The 17,089-nt window shown below is 37.1% G+C and overlaps 1 non-coding gene across 1 annotated transcript; it reads right to left on the bottom strand.

Moving 5' to 3' along the window:
- Positions 1-16,517: 16,517 nt before the first annotated feature.
- Trnai-uau (transfer RNA isoleucine (anticodon UAU)) lies at positions 16,518-16,610 on the bottom strand. The gene is given in 2 exon segments: positions 16,518-16,553; positions 16,573-16,610. It is a non-coding gene; the product is annotated as a tRNA-Ile (tRNA).
- Between the last annotated feature and the right edge of the window lie 479 nt (positions 16,611-17,089).

Genomic DNA, 17,089 nt, shown 5'->3' with positions numbered 1-17,089 from the left:
TCGATAGGAGACCTTGAATGAAAGGTGAAAACTATTGAAACTTCTATAAGTAAAGCTTTTAGAGTCTCTTTCCCAGTCAAATATAGCCGTTAAACCGTTCCTTCTTGATGGAATGAAGAATTGTCCAGTCTTAGGAAAACGACGAGGATAATTTTCAATATCTGCCACAAACATACGTTTTACCAACCGTATAAAGACTCTCTTAAAATTTACAAGCAAGCCCTGGCATCAGCCAAAAGACAAGGCTGAAGAGAATACTGTCAATCAATCGAAGACATCAAGGACTCCGCAATGCTCAGCTAAGTTTTATCGAAGGAACATTGTAATCCTTCATTTCTAAAAAAGCCTGATGGAACCTGGATAGCCTCTCCAGCCGAATCTCTTGAGCTACTGATGAAGACGCAATTTTCGGGTTACGAGAGTGATAATCCCGAATCGCTTGGAACCACAGAGCTAAACGTAGCTCATGTGGAGCAAGTCAATTCCGTTATAAATAGAGAAAATACTTTTTCTCCATATAAATCCCCAGGCATGGATGGCATACTGCCAGTTATGCTTCAAAAGTTGCATGATGTGGCAGCTCCATGGCTGGAACAAATTATCAAAGGATGCCTCCTTCTTAAACATGTGCCCATGTCGTGGAGACAGGTCAAAGTAGTTTTTATCACGAAAGTGGGTAGGCGAGGTCACGAATCCGCGAAGGATTTCAGACCAATAAGCTTAACATCTTCTGTGCTTAAAACCTTGGAGCGCATTTTTGATTACAATATTAGAGAAATCCTAATCTCGAAAGCTCAACATGCTTATTGATATGTAGTTGTAAATTATGTAGATATTCATTTGAATTTATAATTTTATGTATAGATCTATTAATCTCTGACTCTCCTTTACATTAAGGTTATACTATGAGCCTCGGGTGTAGGTACCTGAGTTTTAAGTTTGAATGATATCAATCAGTGTGGTTTAGATCAAGGTACTGCAAACATTAAGATTACTAATAAAACTTAAACATAAGTTATAACGAAACGCGAATTGTTTTTTTTTTATTAAGAACATATTACTTATCTTAAGGGCAAATCTACGGAGACTGCCCTCCATGAGGTAGAGTGTACTGTAGAACAAACAATCCATTATAAAGAATTTTCTCTTGCCACCATCCTAGACATAGAAGGTGCTTTTAACAACGTCCTTACAGAATCCATAGAAGAATCGCTCTTTAAGTTCGGTGTAGAAGACTTCATTCGAGAATGGATTATTTCCATGCTCGGTGGTAGGAAGATTCAAGCCACTCTACGCAATACAATCGCAACAAAACTCGTGAGTAGGGGAACACCTCTTTCGCCTCTTCTATGGATTCTGGTCATGGATACAATTCTCGTTAAATAAGAAAGAGATGTGGAGTGAAGGCGGTAGCTTACGCGGGTGATTTGGTGCTATTGGTGTCAGGAAAGTACGCTTCTGTGATTATTGAAATCACGGAGTCAGCTTTGAAGAAAGTTAGCAGCTGGACCACGAATTGTGGACTAGGAGTTAACAAAAGTAAAACTGAACTGTTGCTCTTTACCACCAAAACTAAAGTACCGACCTTCACGCTACCTCGACTCAACGGCCAAATCCTATCATTGTCTTCCAGTGCAAAATATTTGGGAGTTATACTCGACCCCAAACTAAACTGGAAACTAAATATTGAAGTATGGGTTAAGAAGGCCTGTGTTGCCTTCTACTCCTGCAGCAAAACTTTCGGCAAAAAGTGGGGACTTCAGTCAAAGATGATTTTATGGATGTACACAGCCGTAGTACGTCAAATCTTAACATATGGGTCGATTGTGTGGTGGCCTGCTCTAAGCAAAGCCTATAATATTAATAAGCTAAAGAAGGTTCAGAGAACAGCTTGCGTGGGCACCACAGGGGCCATGCGTACTTGCCCAACGGACGCCTTACCCATTATTTTGGATCTTCTAAAAATCGAACTTTTTATACAAAGTTTCCTGCAGCGCTATCAGGCTGAAGGAATCAAACAGCTGGTTGTCAAAACCTTATGGTCACAGCAACACAACGAAATAGGTTCCCTCAGATATTATCTCGGTAGACACTGACTACTGTACTCTGCTTTGAGCTTTAGTAAGGGTTTTAAGGTTATTTTCCCGTCCAGAGAAGATTGGAGAGAAGACATCGTGTCGATAGGTTTAGAAACAACCATCTTTACTGACGGCTCAAAGATGGAGTGCGGAGTTGGTTCTGGGATCTTTTCTGAGTCCCTAAATGTAGCCAAATCCTTTAGGCTTCCTGACTTTGCTAGCGTTTTTCAGGCTGAACTGCTGGCAATAAGGGAGGCATGTAAAAGATACTTAAACAAAACCCAAACCAAAACCGAAATGCGGCTATCTTTACAGACAGTCAGGCAGCTGTTAAAGCCATTAACTTGGTCCAGCAATGTCGCGATAAGCTTGCGAACCTGAATATTAACCTCGGTGTCACCCTGATCTGGGTTCCGGGCCATAGTGGTATCGTGGAAAATAACCGGGCTTACGAGCTAGCCAGGCAAGGATCGGCCCTTCAATGCTCACTTGCGGAAATGGTTAACATTCCTCTTGGTGCTATGAAGGGTAAAATCTTTTCTATCTACCAAACTGAATCAAACCAAAGATGGAGCAATTTACCCAACTGCATTATATCTAGGAAGATATGGCCCACCTATAACAAAACCCGTACAAACGATCTTCTATGCAGACCAAGGCAAGACATAGCCAGGATTGTTGCGGTTTGTACCGGGCATTGGCCTATATGAGTCCATGCGGAGAAGTTGGGTATTTCCTGCAACACCTTTTGTCGAAGTTGTAGTGACCAAAGAGAAAGTGAAACTATAATGCATTTCCTCTGCAAATGTCCTGCTTTGGCAAACACTAGAATGAAATACTTTGGAAAAGCATTCTTTCACGAACTTGTATCTGAGACAAAGATTAGAGACCTAATCTTTTTTCTCAATGCGACAAAATGGCTCTAACATAATCGCTATTACGCTTCTCTATAAATCTATCCCTTTCAATTAAAGGTCAAAGGAGTTTTTGGTATCAAAACGGCTCACTACAGCGCTAATTGGATCTCAGTCTAGGTTGCCTTGAGATCGCCATTTCTACCTACCTATACCTACATACCTTCTTGTTGATACAAAAAAAAATTTTACCCACACGTGATAGAATTCTTAAATTTTGTCAAATACTATTTTTTTTTGCTTTTTGAATCTTTGTCCCACGTCAGCATATTGACCATTTTATTTCCTGAGAAAAGCTCTTTATTAAAAACTCCTCCTATTTCAAAAAAAAATAATATACTTCAAGTGAGCTTAATCCAATAACGAAATATTTAAAATTTAAATATCATGCTTCATCTTCAAATAAAAAACAGTAGATAAGTATGTACCTATCTACTTATGAAACCTACTCAAAGTTTAAAATACGAAAAAAAAAACTAACACAAGGCCATCAATGTACATCTCGCAACAAGGAAGCTAAGTACAATGTAGTGCTTATATATGTAAGTAGGTACCTATCTTACATTATGTACTATGTATTAACTATTCACTTAACATTTTTATTAAAATGTGCACATAGATACCTACTACTCCCTCGAGCCCATAATACCACAGACTCTTCTCAAGCCATCAGAGCTTGACGGAACGAAAATATTATCACAACAACAAAAATAAACTATGTACAAAAATGTAAAATGTAGTATTATACAATGGTTCTGATTATATACATTCAATTTTTCCGGATGGAATATATTTGCAAAGAAAAAAAAAGAGAGAATATATATTTTCAAAGCTCCAGAAGGGATATAAAAAATTAAATTAAAATTTCCCTGTTACATGATATTTTAACTTCGCGCATTATCGATTTATTTCGAACACAATACTTCTGCGGATGATGTTAAATGCCGATTCCAACTGCAATGGCAGAACAAAACATAAGTATATTGTATTAAAGGCACCATCATCGCCAGCGTACGAAAAATGACCCGCTTCCAAGTCAAGCCCTACACTATTTCCCTATAACCCACAATATCCATCCTGCTCCTTATTCCTGCTATCGAATCCTTACTTGGGGATAATAATGAATCCCCAAGGCCAACAGCAATTTGCAGTGTTGTGTCATAAATGACACACAGATAATAACGCACATCGCACACGATATTGAGTGCCACAACAGCGCTATATCCATTTGTTCGACGATACCTACATACATACAGATACATATGTATTTATATATATATACCGTTCTGTATGTGAACATGTACTATTTATTGTACCTTACAACGAATGCCAAAACCAACACTATAACCGATATAACAAAAACAACAAAAATTATCTGCCTTGAATCGAGTGCGTTCGGTAATGTGTACATAATATGATTCCCAAAACTCAAGCTATTCCAAATCGCAAATAAAACCATACCTACGTAAAGTGCCAGAAGCAAGGATCACATTCTCCGTCAGCAGAGGAGGAATAAGAAAAGTTGGGCGCCTTAACCACTTTTAAAAAGGGGATTCATTTAAACGATTTTGTTCCAAGGCTGGTTTTATAAACCAGAAGTCGTTGGTAGTAAACCTGTTTATAGTAAACCAACAAGCTCTAACTTGGTTTGAAATGATAGGAAATGTCAAAAAAAATGTTTTACAGTTTCTCCGTGGAAGTTGGAAGTGGATTTATAATGTGTGCCACACTACTGAAAGGTTCAAAAAACTAAGCGACTAATTGAACGAGTAAACAGGTTTGACAAATTCAAAGCCCTTTTCCATTGAACATTGAAAATATTAAACTACAAAACTTTTGATATTGGTGAGAATAATATAACGTTTATACGCCCCCCTTCCATATTCATTGTATAAATATAAGCTACAATTTAACAAAGCTGCTAGACCAAATACGCCATATACCTTTTCAAAGAGGCTGGAGATGATTTGGTTTGAAGCTTATTTTATCTGTAAAATATGGTCAGAAGAAATCATGTCCGATTAATGGAACCTCAGTATTGTTCGCCCGATATTAAAAAAGAGAGACCCTATTAACTGCACTAACTATTGACACCCATCATCTGTCTTCTTTTGGAATCCGGTAGTGCAGGCTGACTATGGAGAATTCACGCTACTCGACAAAGGTTGCAAAAATTGTACAACCTGTTGATGTCAAAAAAGCGTTAGCAATATGATACGATGTTAAGTATATTTGTTACATCGTCCTTGATCTTTAAATAGAAGGGAGCTCTAACCCCACCATTAAGGATACTATATTTCAAAACTCTATCCAATTACTACCATCATATCCCGACGATATTGGCATAAGGGACGAGCTTAGCGTGATTTCATTTATGCGAATTTAGAAAGAGGCAGTAAGATATTGTTATGTCACCCAGAAAGGACCAATAACACCGACACGATGTCTTGGTTAGAACAGTCACCATCGATAGATGTAATTTTGTGTAAGTTAACCACTTCGTCTATATTTGGGTTTCCCTATGAAAGCAGAACATTAACATGAGCGCTGAGACCAAACAAAGAATTATTCTTGCTAACCGCTGTTTCAAACTGTCCAAACAAAACAAAATTAAGAAATCTTGGGTTAAAATTTTTGAATCATCAGTTAAAAAACTGCTTTTAATATTTAATTTCCAGTAAAGTACAGCCGTGTGAAATTCCCTCCTTAGTGGACCGAAAACATTTCTGTTCTAAGGGGAATGATCGGAAAGATCTTTAATATCTGCCACAAGCAAGATTTTTACAACCTACATAAAGATTTTGATCATATCAACACCCTGCGGATCATTATTAAATAGTGAATTGAATATCGATCACCTCTACACCTGCTGTTCATCGACTTCGAGAAGGCCTTTGATAGCGTTAGCTGAAAATTAATCCCGGAAAAACAAATATGATCAGCCTCGGAACCGGATCATCCTCTCAAATAAATATTTTCTCGCAACTGGTGGAAAAAGTGGAGAGCTTTCAATACCTTGGAAGTATCGTCTTCATCGAAAGCGGAACCGAAGAAGACGTCGTCTGCCGCATCGGCAAAGCAAAAGCGGCGTTCGGTATGTTGTCGAAAAATTGGAGGAATAACTTTATCAGCTTAATGACAGAGCTACGACTGTTTCACACAAATGTCAAATTTTTGGGTGCAGCACTTTGAAGGTTGCTTCAGCCATAACAAGAAAGCTGCAGACCTTCGTGAATAGATGTCTTCATAACATCCTAAGGATTTTTTTGCCAAACCGTATATCAGGTACTTCATAGAAGAATAAGCCAGGAATCTATTGACTCTTTAATACGAAGAAGCTTCGAAAAGCTAACGACTGCATTGTAGGCCAACCAATGCAGTGGAATCCGCTCACACAAGAAGGAAGAAGAGCTGGACGACCGTGAAGCACATGGCGAAGGACAGTTAAGTTGAAATTAGCGTCACTAGGCAACAGTTGGAGGGAACTGAAACACATTTTCGGAAACCGTACACGATAGCGTGTATAGGCGTATCAGAGGCTCTATGCCCCTTAAGGGGTTCTCAACGGACTTAACAGGTCTGAGGACCTAAGTAAGTAAGTAGGTACATAAAGCCTTAAAGTTTATAAGCGAGCTATAGAAACTGTCAAAAAACAAAGTAAGAGAAAATGTTGTTGATCGATTTGAATACATACAAGATTCTGCCAGTCTTACTCGTAGTAAAGTCTTATCGAAGAAACATTGCAATAACTCTTTTTTGAAGAAACCTGATGAGTTGTGGACTTTCTCTACAGTTTTTACCGCCCCAGGGCGGTGTTCTCTTCCCACTTTTAAGGATTTTAGTCATTAATAATATCTTGATATAGTTAAAAACATTTGAGTCGAAGGCGGTAGCTTATGCTGCGATGATTTGGTTTTACTGATGTCGGAAAAGTTCAAAATTACTGGGCCACAAGCAGTGGACAAGATCTTAATCAGAGCAAAACTGATGTAAAGCTCTTTACGACCAAAATTAAACTAAAGGGACCATTCGATCCTGCCCAACAGATGCCTTAAATATTATTCTGCACCTACTTCCAGTAGACCTAAACATTTATACACGTGCAGCACGCTCAGCCTAAAAAAAAATCAAACTGTTTGTTTTACAGACCATATGGGCGTGGCAACACTAACGAACTGATTCCAGCAGATGGTTTTGCGACGGACACCGACTACTACACCCCTATGAAGCTTCAATAACAACCTCCGTGCCACTCTTATTGGTCATAGTGGAAATTGATGGAAATGAACGGGCTAATGAGTTGGCCCGCCAAGGATCGGCCTCACTTGTGGATAGGGCAAATATTCCTTTTAGAGCTATGAAAAGCAGGTTAGGTTAGGTAAGGTTATAGTGGCTGTCCAAGATGGAAATGGACACACCTAGGCCAGTTTAATGGCCCATTGTGATACCACATGAATCTTGAGGCTTCCTCCTAAGCTCAATGGAACCAGTTTGATTCCCTTACAAAACGTGAGAGGCACATTATGCTGATATGATTTAGAGCGTTAAAGAAGAATTCTCCTAGGTTATTCTTCCGTTTTTGAGCAAGAACAGGTCATGTGCAGAGAAGATGAAGAACTGTTTCCTCCTCGTCCACATAGCTTCCGCAAAAGTCATTTGAGAATACGCCTAGTCTCGTGGCGTGCTTTTCTATTAGACAGTGTCCGGTTATGACATCTATAATTGAGCTTATATGATGATAGCATTTACCAAACGTGGTAGGATGGGCTGTACTGTACCGTTCTGCATTAAAGTTACTTGGAATGTCTCTATGGCCCGGCACCTAGCAAAGGTGAATATTAAACTGTTGCGCCATCTCCATTAGAGATGATCGACAGTTATAGACTAGTATAAAGTTTGTAGAAAGAGAGTCCAGAGATTTGATAGCGGCCTGGCTATCAGAGAATATACGGATATCAGATGTTGATATCACGTTTTCTTTAAGCCAGGACAAGACTGCCTTTATCGCCAAAAGTTCCGCCTGGAACACGGTACAATGATTGGGAAGGCGGAATAAGAGACTTAATTTCAGTCGTTCAGAGTACACACCTCCACCAACCCCTTCTTTTGTTTTTGACCCATCTGTATAAAAATGGATTGACTCATCCTTCAAGAATGTCCTATCCTCCCAAAAAGATCTGGGAGGTATAGAAATCTGGAAATTTCTGTCGAATTGCAGTTTGGGGATGGTGTACTCTGTGTGCTTTGGAATTGATTCTAAATACCTAAGAATTACGGAGTGGCCAATATTGTTGTTAGTCTACTAAGAAGTCCACTAAATGGGCAACATTTTCTCAATTTTTCTGAGAGAATCCAACAGCCAGAGAAACAGTCTTATGGACTGTTCTATATATCCAGAAAGATATAGCCTACCTTTATAACAAAAACCGATTTATCGAACGGATCGCCAATTTTATCAATGTAAATTTATGGCAACAAAAGGCACCTTCCAGCACTAATTGAGTCACGCAGTGCCGTTTTTACCTATACCTATGCGCTTCCTGTGTCGTCTTCAAATTCCACGTCCAGCTATACGGTGCAAAAGCACTTTGAGTTGTTTCGATAAAAACAACGGTTTCAAATGCGTTCATCGCCTAAGATGACTGCGTCACGTAGAAACCAATGCTAGAGCCTGGAAAGTCTTCGAATCGACCCCATAGCAGGACAGCACAGTAGACGAAGAAAATCTGCGATAACGATATCAACGCATTCGAGAATCAGAACAAGTTGAAAGTTACCTTAACCTGTAGAGTGCGATTGGGGACATCTAGCTAAATAGAGAAGTTTTTGCGTGAGACCCTAGTTCATACAGGACTTCAGCTTCACTTTAAGTAAGTATGACATTTTATTTACTTAAATCAGAAATTCATTTTTGACTTGACTTATTGTATTCTTCTTTTCTATTAATTGTATTTGTATTGGTATGGCTTGGGTCGAATCATATTTACCATATTATCAGCAACTAGCACCATGCCAATATATTGCCAAAAATCAATGTCACTGCCATTTATCATGGTTCTTTTGAAAATTGTCATATTAAAGCAACGGCAGTTTGTCCATAGCTTGTAAACTTAACTCTTGCCAACTCATCCACTCAATCATTCCCGACAGAGTTTTATAGTGCCATATGTTTTATTCCTCACAATTATTGTATAACTTAGTCACTGATGGACATTTCCAAATCAGTCTGAATCCCTAGAAGGGTCCATACATTACACACATAGTTGTCCAAGCCTCGACTCAAATAAAAACTTGCTCAATTTTTATTTCCACCAGATTGTCTGTTTTTCAGTCAATCCGTCACTGTCATTTCCATTCACCCTAAAGCTCCCGAAAACTAACATTACTAACGTTGCGGTGTGATGTGGTGCAGGGGTAGTGGGTGGTGTGTGAATTGTGTTATGTTTGAATCCTTATGAAGATTTTTCACATTCCACCACCTAACGCACATTTATTATCCTTTTTGTCTAGGGTTGGTGCGACAAAGCAGCAAAACAGACAAACACTTCGCTGTCACTCAAGTGCGAGACACGCGTTAAAGGTAATGAGGAAATGTGAGAAAAATTGCGAAAACTCAATGAAAATTGGATCACACAAAGGAAAATGAATGAAAACAATTTATGGAAAGCCTGCGTTGATGATGCCTATCTATAAAATACACGATTATTATTTATAGTCTCTTATTTGGTGCTTTGCAAACTCAAGGCATAGAGCAAGAGCAGAGACAAGCTATATACGAGTGTGTAGAATATCCTCTTTAATGAAGAGAACCATCAAATTTGTTGTTTCCTTTTTATATTTATCGATTTTTATTTTAGAAAAACAGCAAACAAAAAAAGAAGACGCATTTAACTAGGGAGAAGAAAGTACTATCTGGGATATGGATGGATGAACATCATCTATTTGGATGTGTACAAATATCTGAAGTCTCGGTAACCAAGTTAATAAATTAAATTAAATTTCTATGCGATTCTTATTTATTGTTAAGAATCTTGTTATTTACTGTTATAAAACAATTATATTAAAATAGCGCCACAGTTTCCTCTGGTGTACGAGTAACAAACGAAATAGACCTCATCCTCACAAACAAAATCAAAACCATCCAAGACATAATTGTCCTTAATAATATACATTTTGACAGCATAACAGGCCAGTAAGAATGAAGATAAAAATTCACCATAAAAAATTAAGAAGAAATCGACATAGCTCCCGATCAAAAAATAACTACCTATAACGAAAATATAAAGACAAGGATCAATTAACTTGAACAGTCAAACACTTTAAAAACAAATATGAAAGTTTACATCCAAAATTTCAATAATAACCACAAGGACTTTCAAGGAAAAAATATCCAACGAAACCAAAGCTCTTATTTTTAGAAGAGAAACCTTAAAAACAAAACCACAACTACTTAACCAAGGAATATTAGAGCTAAGCGAACTCAGGAAAAACTATAAGATAAGAGAAGCTGGGATGCGACCCACAATGATAACTTCCCATCCCGTCTGTCGATTTGTCTTGCTTAAAAGTTTTAAGTTTTTTGTGTTTTGTTATTATTATTTTTAGAAAAAAAAACTGTCAATTCGATTTTCCGCAAAATTTTATTGAGTGTTGACAACAATATTTCTTAAAAGAAAAAAGTAGTTTGAAGCTAATATCTCTGAGTTATGAAAAGATATTTGAGTCGAAAATCAATTTTTGACAACTTTTATTAATTTTTTTTTTGATTTTAAGTTTTGTAAAAAAAAACTGTCAATTCGAATTTTCTCACAATTTTACTGAATGTTAACAACAATATTTTTTTAAAAGGAAAAAGTAGTTTCAAGACAATATCTTAAAGTTTTGAAAAGATATTTGAGCCGAAAATCAATTTTTCACAACTTTTACTAATTTTTTGTTTAAGTTTTTATTTTTTTGTAAAAAAAACTGTCAATTCGAATATTCTAAAAATGTTACTAAATGTTAACAACAATATTTTTTAAAAGAAAAAAGTAGTTTCAAGATAATATCTTAAAGTTTTGAAAAAATATTTGAGCCGAAAATCAATTTTTGACAACTTTTATCAATTTTTTTGTTTAGGTTTTTATTTTTTGTAAAAAAAAACTTTTAATTCGAATATTCTCAAAATGTTACTGAATGTTAACAACAATATTTTTTAAAAGAAAAAAGTAGTTTCAAGCCTATATATTAAAGTTTTGAAAAGATATATGAGTCGAAATTCAATCATTTTTTATTAAAAAAACTATCAATTTGAATTTTCCAAAATTTTACCAGATGTTAAAAACGTTATTTTTCGTTGCACAAAATTGTTTTGGTAATAAAATCATTTTTTGTTTGTTTTTTTTTTTATTTATAAAAAAATCTATAAGTTGGATTTTTTACAAAAATATATTGGTTTGGTATTACGTTGCAATATATAATATACAATTTAAATCAAGTCTCTAGCATTATTGGTACGTGAGATATTTAGGGTTAACCAACATTTTCACCTTTTTTTAAACTGCTATGGTAAATTTTCTTGAGAGCACTTTCTGCATCTTTCTGCATTATTATCTGCATAACAAAATTTATTTGAAGTCGATATATCTTTTGATTCTTGAGCTATGGACGACGATAAAAACGTCACGAATAGACATCTTTCAAAAACAAATTTATTTCGACTCTAGGTACTTAGAAACGTCGAGAAATTTCAAAATTTTCAATTCGACAAATCGGACCCATTAAAATACCTTTCTATGGGAACTTAAAAATCTGCTTACACTCCAACATCTGTGTGCCAAAATTAAACCATCCAAGACTTAATTGTCCTTAATAATATACATTTTGACAGCATAACAGACCAACTTCTTATCTCCAATAAAGATGAAAGTTCACCAATTAAGAAGAAATCTACGATATCAATTAAATCTACGGTATCAAAAAATAGAAAGAGAAACCTTAAGAACAAAACTACAACTATATAACCAAGGAAAAATAGAGTTAAGCGAACTCAGATAGATATATAAGATATAAAATAACGAAATATATCCGCAAATTTAATAAAAACATTATAAAGGCTTCAATTAGACAAACAAAATCAAGTAAAAAAGCAAAGACATATTTGAATAATAAACAAGAATGGATTACAAGACTTAAACGCAGCTGTTATGTTAAACCGAAAAGACATCAATGAAAACGAAAACAAAATTTTGGAAAAAAAAAACTGTTCAACTCGACTAAAAATATCACAGAAGAAGATACAATAGTTAAGATCGGTTCAATATAAAGGTGAGTGTACGCTTATGGTTAGCAAATAAACTATGAAAAAGACGATCTCAGCTACGGAAATGACAGAATATCATCCGAAATGTTAATTTATGAGAGAAACTCTCTTTGTAAAATTTTAACAAACATTATTTAACGAAATAGTATAAACAAAGCAGGCCTGGCAAAAATCCTCGTTTCAAACCCTCTCAAGATGGAGATCAGCTAAGGTCAGATTGAATTGCTGAAGTTTCCTACTCCTTAATAGTAGCAAGCTTTAGCAATGCAATTTGACCATAGATACGGGGTCCCTAATTTCAGTAGTGGTGTGAGTGTCTTACATAATCCGTGCGAAGAATGAAAGGCTGGGGGGCAAATCAGTCGCTAATGAGCTCATTCGGATGCCTTGACAGGGTCCGTCTTATCTTCTGCCTTATCACGGTATATCGGCTCTGCCGGGGCTCTTGCCCAGTTAAATATAGCCTTAAAACCCTTCCTTCTTGGTGGAATGAAGAACTGTCCAGTCTTAGGAAAATGACGAGGACAATTTTTAATATCTGCCACAAACATAAGTTTTACCAACCGTATAAAGACTCTCTTAAAATTTACAAGCAAGCCCTGTCATCAGCCAAAAGACAAGGCTGGAGAGAATACTGTCAATCAATCGAAGACATAAAGGACTTCTTCATTTCTAAAAAATCCTGATGGAACCTGGACAGCCTCTTCAGCCGAATCTCTTGAGCTACTGATGAAGACGCACTTTCCGGGTTACGCGAGTGATAAGTGATAAGTGATGAGCAAGTCAATTCCGTTATAACCAGAGAAAATATTTTGTGGGCCATCAATACTTTTTCTCCATATAAATCCCCAGGCGTGGATGGCATACTGCTAGTTATGCTTTCAAAGCTGCATGATGTGGCAGCTCCATGGCTGGAACAAATTTTCAAAGGATTTCTCCTTCTCAAACATGTCCCCATGTCGTAGAGACAGGTCAAAGTAGTTTTTATCCCGAAAGTGGGTAGGCGAGGTCTCGAATCCGCGAACTATTTCAGACCAATAAGCTTAACATCTTTTGCGCTTAAAACCTTGGAGCGCATTCTTGATTACCATATTAGAGAAATCCTAGTTGGACGACCTCTCGAAAGCTCTCAACATGCTTACCTTAAGGGCAAATCTACGGAGACTGCCCTCCATGAGGTAGAGTGTACTGTAGAACAAACAATCCATTATAAAGAATTTTCTCTTGCCACCATCCTAGACATAGAAGGTGCTTTTAACAACGTCCTTACAGAATCCATAGAAGAATCGCTCGTTAAGTTCGGTGTAGAAGACTTAATTCGAGAATGGATTATTTCCATGCTCAGTGGTATGAAGATTCGAGCCACTCTAGGCAATACAATCTCAACAAAACACGTGAGTAGGGAAACACCCGAGGGTGGTGTCCTTTCGCCTCTTCTATGGCTTCTGGTCATGGATACAATTCTCGTTAAATTAGAGAGATGTGGAGTGAAGGCGGTAGCCTATGCGGATGATTTGGTGCTATTGGTGTCAGGAAAGTACACCTCTGTGATTAGTGAAATCACGGAGTCAGCTTTGAAGAAAGTTAGCAACTGGTCCACGCGTTTTGGACTAGGAGTTAACCAAAGTAAAACTGAACTGTTGCTCTTTACCACCAAAACTAAAGGACCGCCCTTCACGCTACCTCGACTCAATGGTCAAATCCTATCATTGTCTTCCAGTGCAAAATATTTTGGAGTTATACTCGACCCTTAACTAAACTGGAAACTAAATATTGAAGTACGGGGTAAGAAGGCCTGTGTTGCTTTCTACGCCTGCAGCAAAACTTTCGGCAAAAAGTGGGGACTTCAGCCGAAGATGATTTAAGAACGTACACAGCCGTAATACGTCCAATCTTTACATATGGGTCGATTGTTTGGTGGCCTGCTCTCAGAGAACAGTTTGCGTGGGCACCACAGGGGCCATGCGTACTTGCCCAACAGACGCCTTAAACGTTATTTTGGATCTTCTATCAATCGACCTTTTTATTAAATACATAGTTTCCTACAGCGCTATTAGACTGAAGGAATTAAACAGCTGGTTGTCAAAACCTTATGGTCACAGCAACACAACGAAATTGATTCCCTCAGATATTATCTCGGTAGACACTGACTATTGCGCTCCTACTTTGAGCCTTAGTAAGGATTTTAAGGTTATTTTCCCATCTAGAGAAGATTGGGACGATGACATCGTGTCGATAGGTTTTGACACAACCATCTTTACTGACGGCTCAAAGATGGAGTGCGGAGTTGGTTCTGGGATCTTTTCTGAGTCTCTAAATGTAGCCAAATCCTTTAGGCTTCCTAACTTTGCAGCGTTTTTCAGGCTGAACTGCTGGCAATAAGGGAGGCACGTAAGATACTTAAACAAACCCCTAACCAAAACCGAAATGCGTCTATCTTTACAGACAGTCAGGCAGCTGTCAAAGCCATTAACTCGGCCATATCCTCATCTAAATTGGTCCAGCAATGTCGCGATGAGCTTGCGAGCCTAAATATTAACCTCGGTGTCACCCTGATCTGGGTTCCGGTCTATAGTGGTATCGTGGAAAATGAACGGGCTGACGAGCTAGCCGGGCCAGCCGACTTGTGAATGTCAAGAAAGAAGATCTGGCCAATAGAATCGTTTACTTGTCCAAGGGTGGATCTAGACATTTTTTAATAGGGGGGGATGGAGGGTTAAACACTCTGATGAGTTTTTACTCACCACTTAAAATGTTCTTTAGTGTTTTGTAAAGGAGGCTTACAAAATTCAAATAACATAATGTGTGTCTTAACATTAAATGTACAGATTTCAAGGGCTAAAGTGACAATTTTAGTTATTAAATTATCTTACAACGCTGTTGTCTAGCAAGGTATAGTCTAACTATTTAATTTGAATATGAAAGCATTCGAATAATTTAACAGTTTTCTAAATATGCCCCATTTAAGAGCTAAAACACAATAGTTTAGAGGGCTTTTCTTGCATATCACGCAGAAATGTAAGAAATTGTTATGAAACGTAGCTTTTTTTCGAAAAATAAAATATGTTGTTCTTTTTTAAAGGTGTTTTCTTAAGAACCTTAATATTTTTTCTTTTTCTTTTCTAATTCTAAATTGAGTGAAAATAAAAATTAGAGTTGTTTTTGACAGCAAACCGCTTTTTGGTGAATGTCGTTAAATTATTGACAAATCTTTAGATGAAGTCTTTAGTTATACAACTTGACTGTGTAAGCTTGTTGGCTCATATGACCCCCCCCTGGATCGTCCACTGGTCAAAAGTTGATGCATTTGTGCTTTGTTTTTGGAATAGGGCTTAATATCCGATTCATATTATGTTCTTGGTCCAGTCTTCAGTTAAAAGTAGTTCTTTAAAGAAGAACAAAAAATGTTGTTTTCTAATACAAAAAATTAATAATTTAAAATATATTGGGTGTCATGTCCATTAACGAATTACGATTAAAAGGAATTCCTTCGAAAAAAAACGAACAAATTATTTCCCAGGATGTCGTGACCCCCACGATCCCCCTCCCCCTGAATCCGCCATTGTACTTGTCACAGCTTAGGAAACAATGTCTCTTTTGCTAAACAAATTCAATGTGTTATCTCACGTAGTGGCGATGACAACTGACCGCCAAGACCATGTGATTTGACCTCGTAGAACTTCTTTCATTGGGCTTATTTGAAAGAAAAGGTGTACGTCGATAAACCATCCCAGCAACAATAAAAGAGTTAAAGGACGAGTTAATTCGGCATATTGACGGAATAGAACCCCTATTATGCCTCAGAGTCATTGAACATTTGGACTACCGGATAGAGGTGTGCAGTTCGAAGCGGCCATTTGGCCTATACCATTATTATCATAATAAAAAGAAGCGACAAAAATTTCGATAAATAATTTGTGTTTTATTCAAAATCAATATTGGCCGTTAAAATCGAACCACCCTTTACATGTTAGTTGATTTTCCCGCACGGTGCGACGCGTCGCTACAATTATTGTTCCAAACATATTTTTCTACCATGAAAGCTTTGCGCGATATATTTCTCACATCATAATTTTAAAGAAGAAATCGTTCATGAAATCTATCTTACTTGAATGTTAACAGTACAAAGCTTATGTGTGCTTTCCAGCCTCCATTTGGTAAGTTACATAACTAAGAACATTCCCAACTTTTCCAGCCCCAAAGAATTTATTTTAAAAAAGTAACTGCTCCAGGTGAGGCTCGAACTCACAACCCCGGCATAGCTCTTCCAAATACTGATTATAAGTACCGTGCGCTAACCAATTGCGCCACTGGAGCTCGGCAACGAGATTGTCCAAATACCAATATGGAACCAAATCAAGAGCTAGAGAACAAATAAATATCGTACGGTCATAGAAATGGGGCAAAACGTTTGCATACAGTGTTAATTAGATTGAGGGGATGTACTTCCGGTTTACATTTCATTGGGGTTGAAGTACATTGCAAGCGAACAAAGTGAACACAATTAATGGACGACATTTTTGTTGTTCATTTTTTGTTTGTGAATGATTAAAATGACAATCTGACAAACTTCATATGTGCAAACATGGTTGCCTGTTAAATCTACATCTATAGATCTATATCTATGTATAGATAAATAAAAAAAATATTTATTTAGTTTAAGGTATCATATTATACGCGTACTTCTTGTTTGCAATGTTCATACAGATGTTTTAAAAACTGTGGATTGATACAGTCAGTAACTACGAACGAGTGTAATGAGATCCCAACCATAAGTGGTACGAGTAGGTATCTAT

This window comes from Eupeodes corollae, chromosome 1, assembly GCF_945859685.1.
Source record: "Eupeodes corollae chromosome 1, idEupCoro1.1, whole genome shotgun sequence".
NCBI lineage: Eukaryota > Metazoa > Arthropoda > Insecta > Diptera > Syrphidae > Eupeodes > Eupeodes corollae.
The sequence above is the reverse complement of the archived record's forward strand: the minus strand, read 5'-3'. Positions and strand labels throughout refer to the sequence as shown.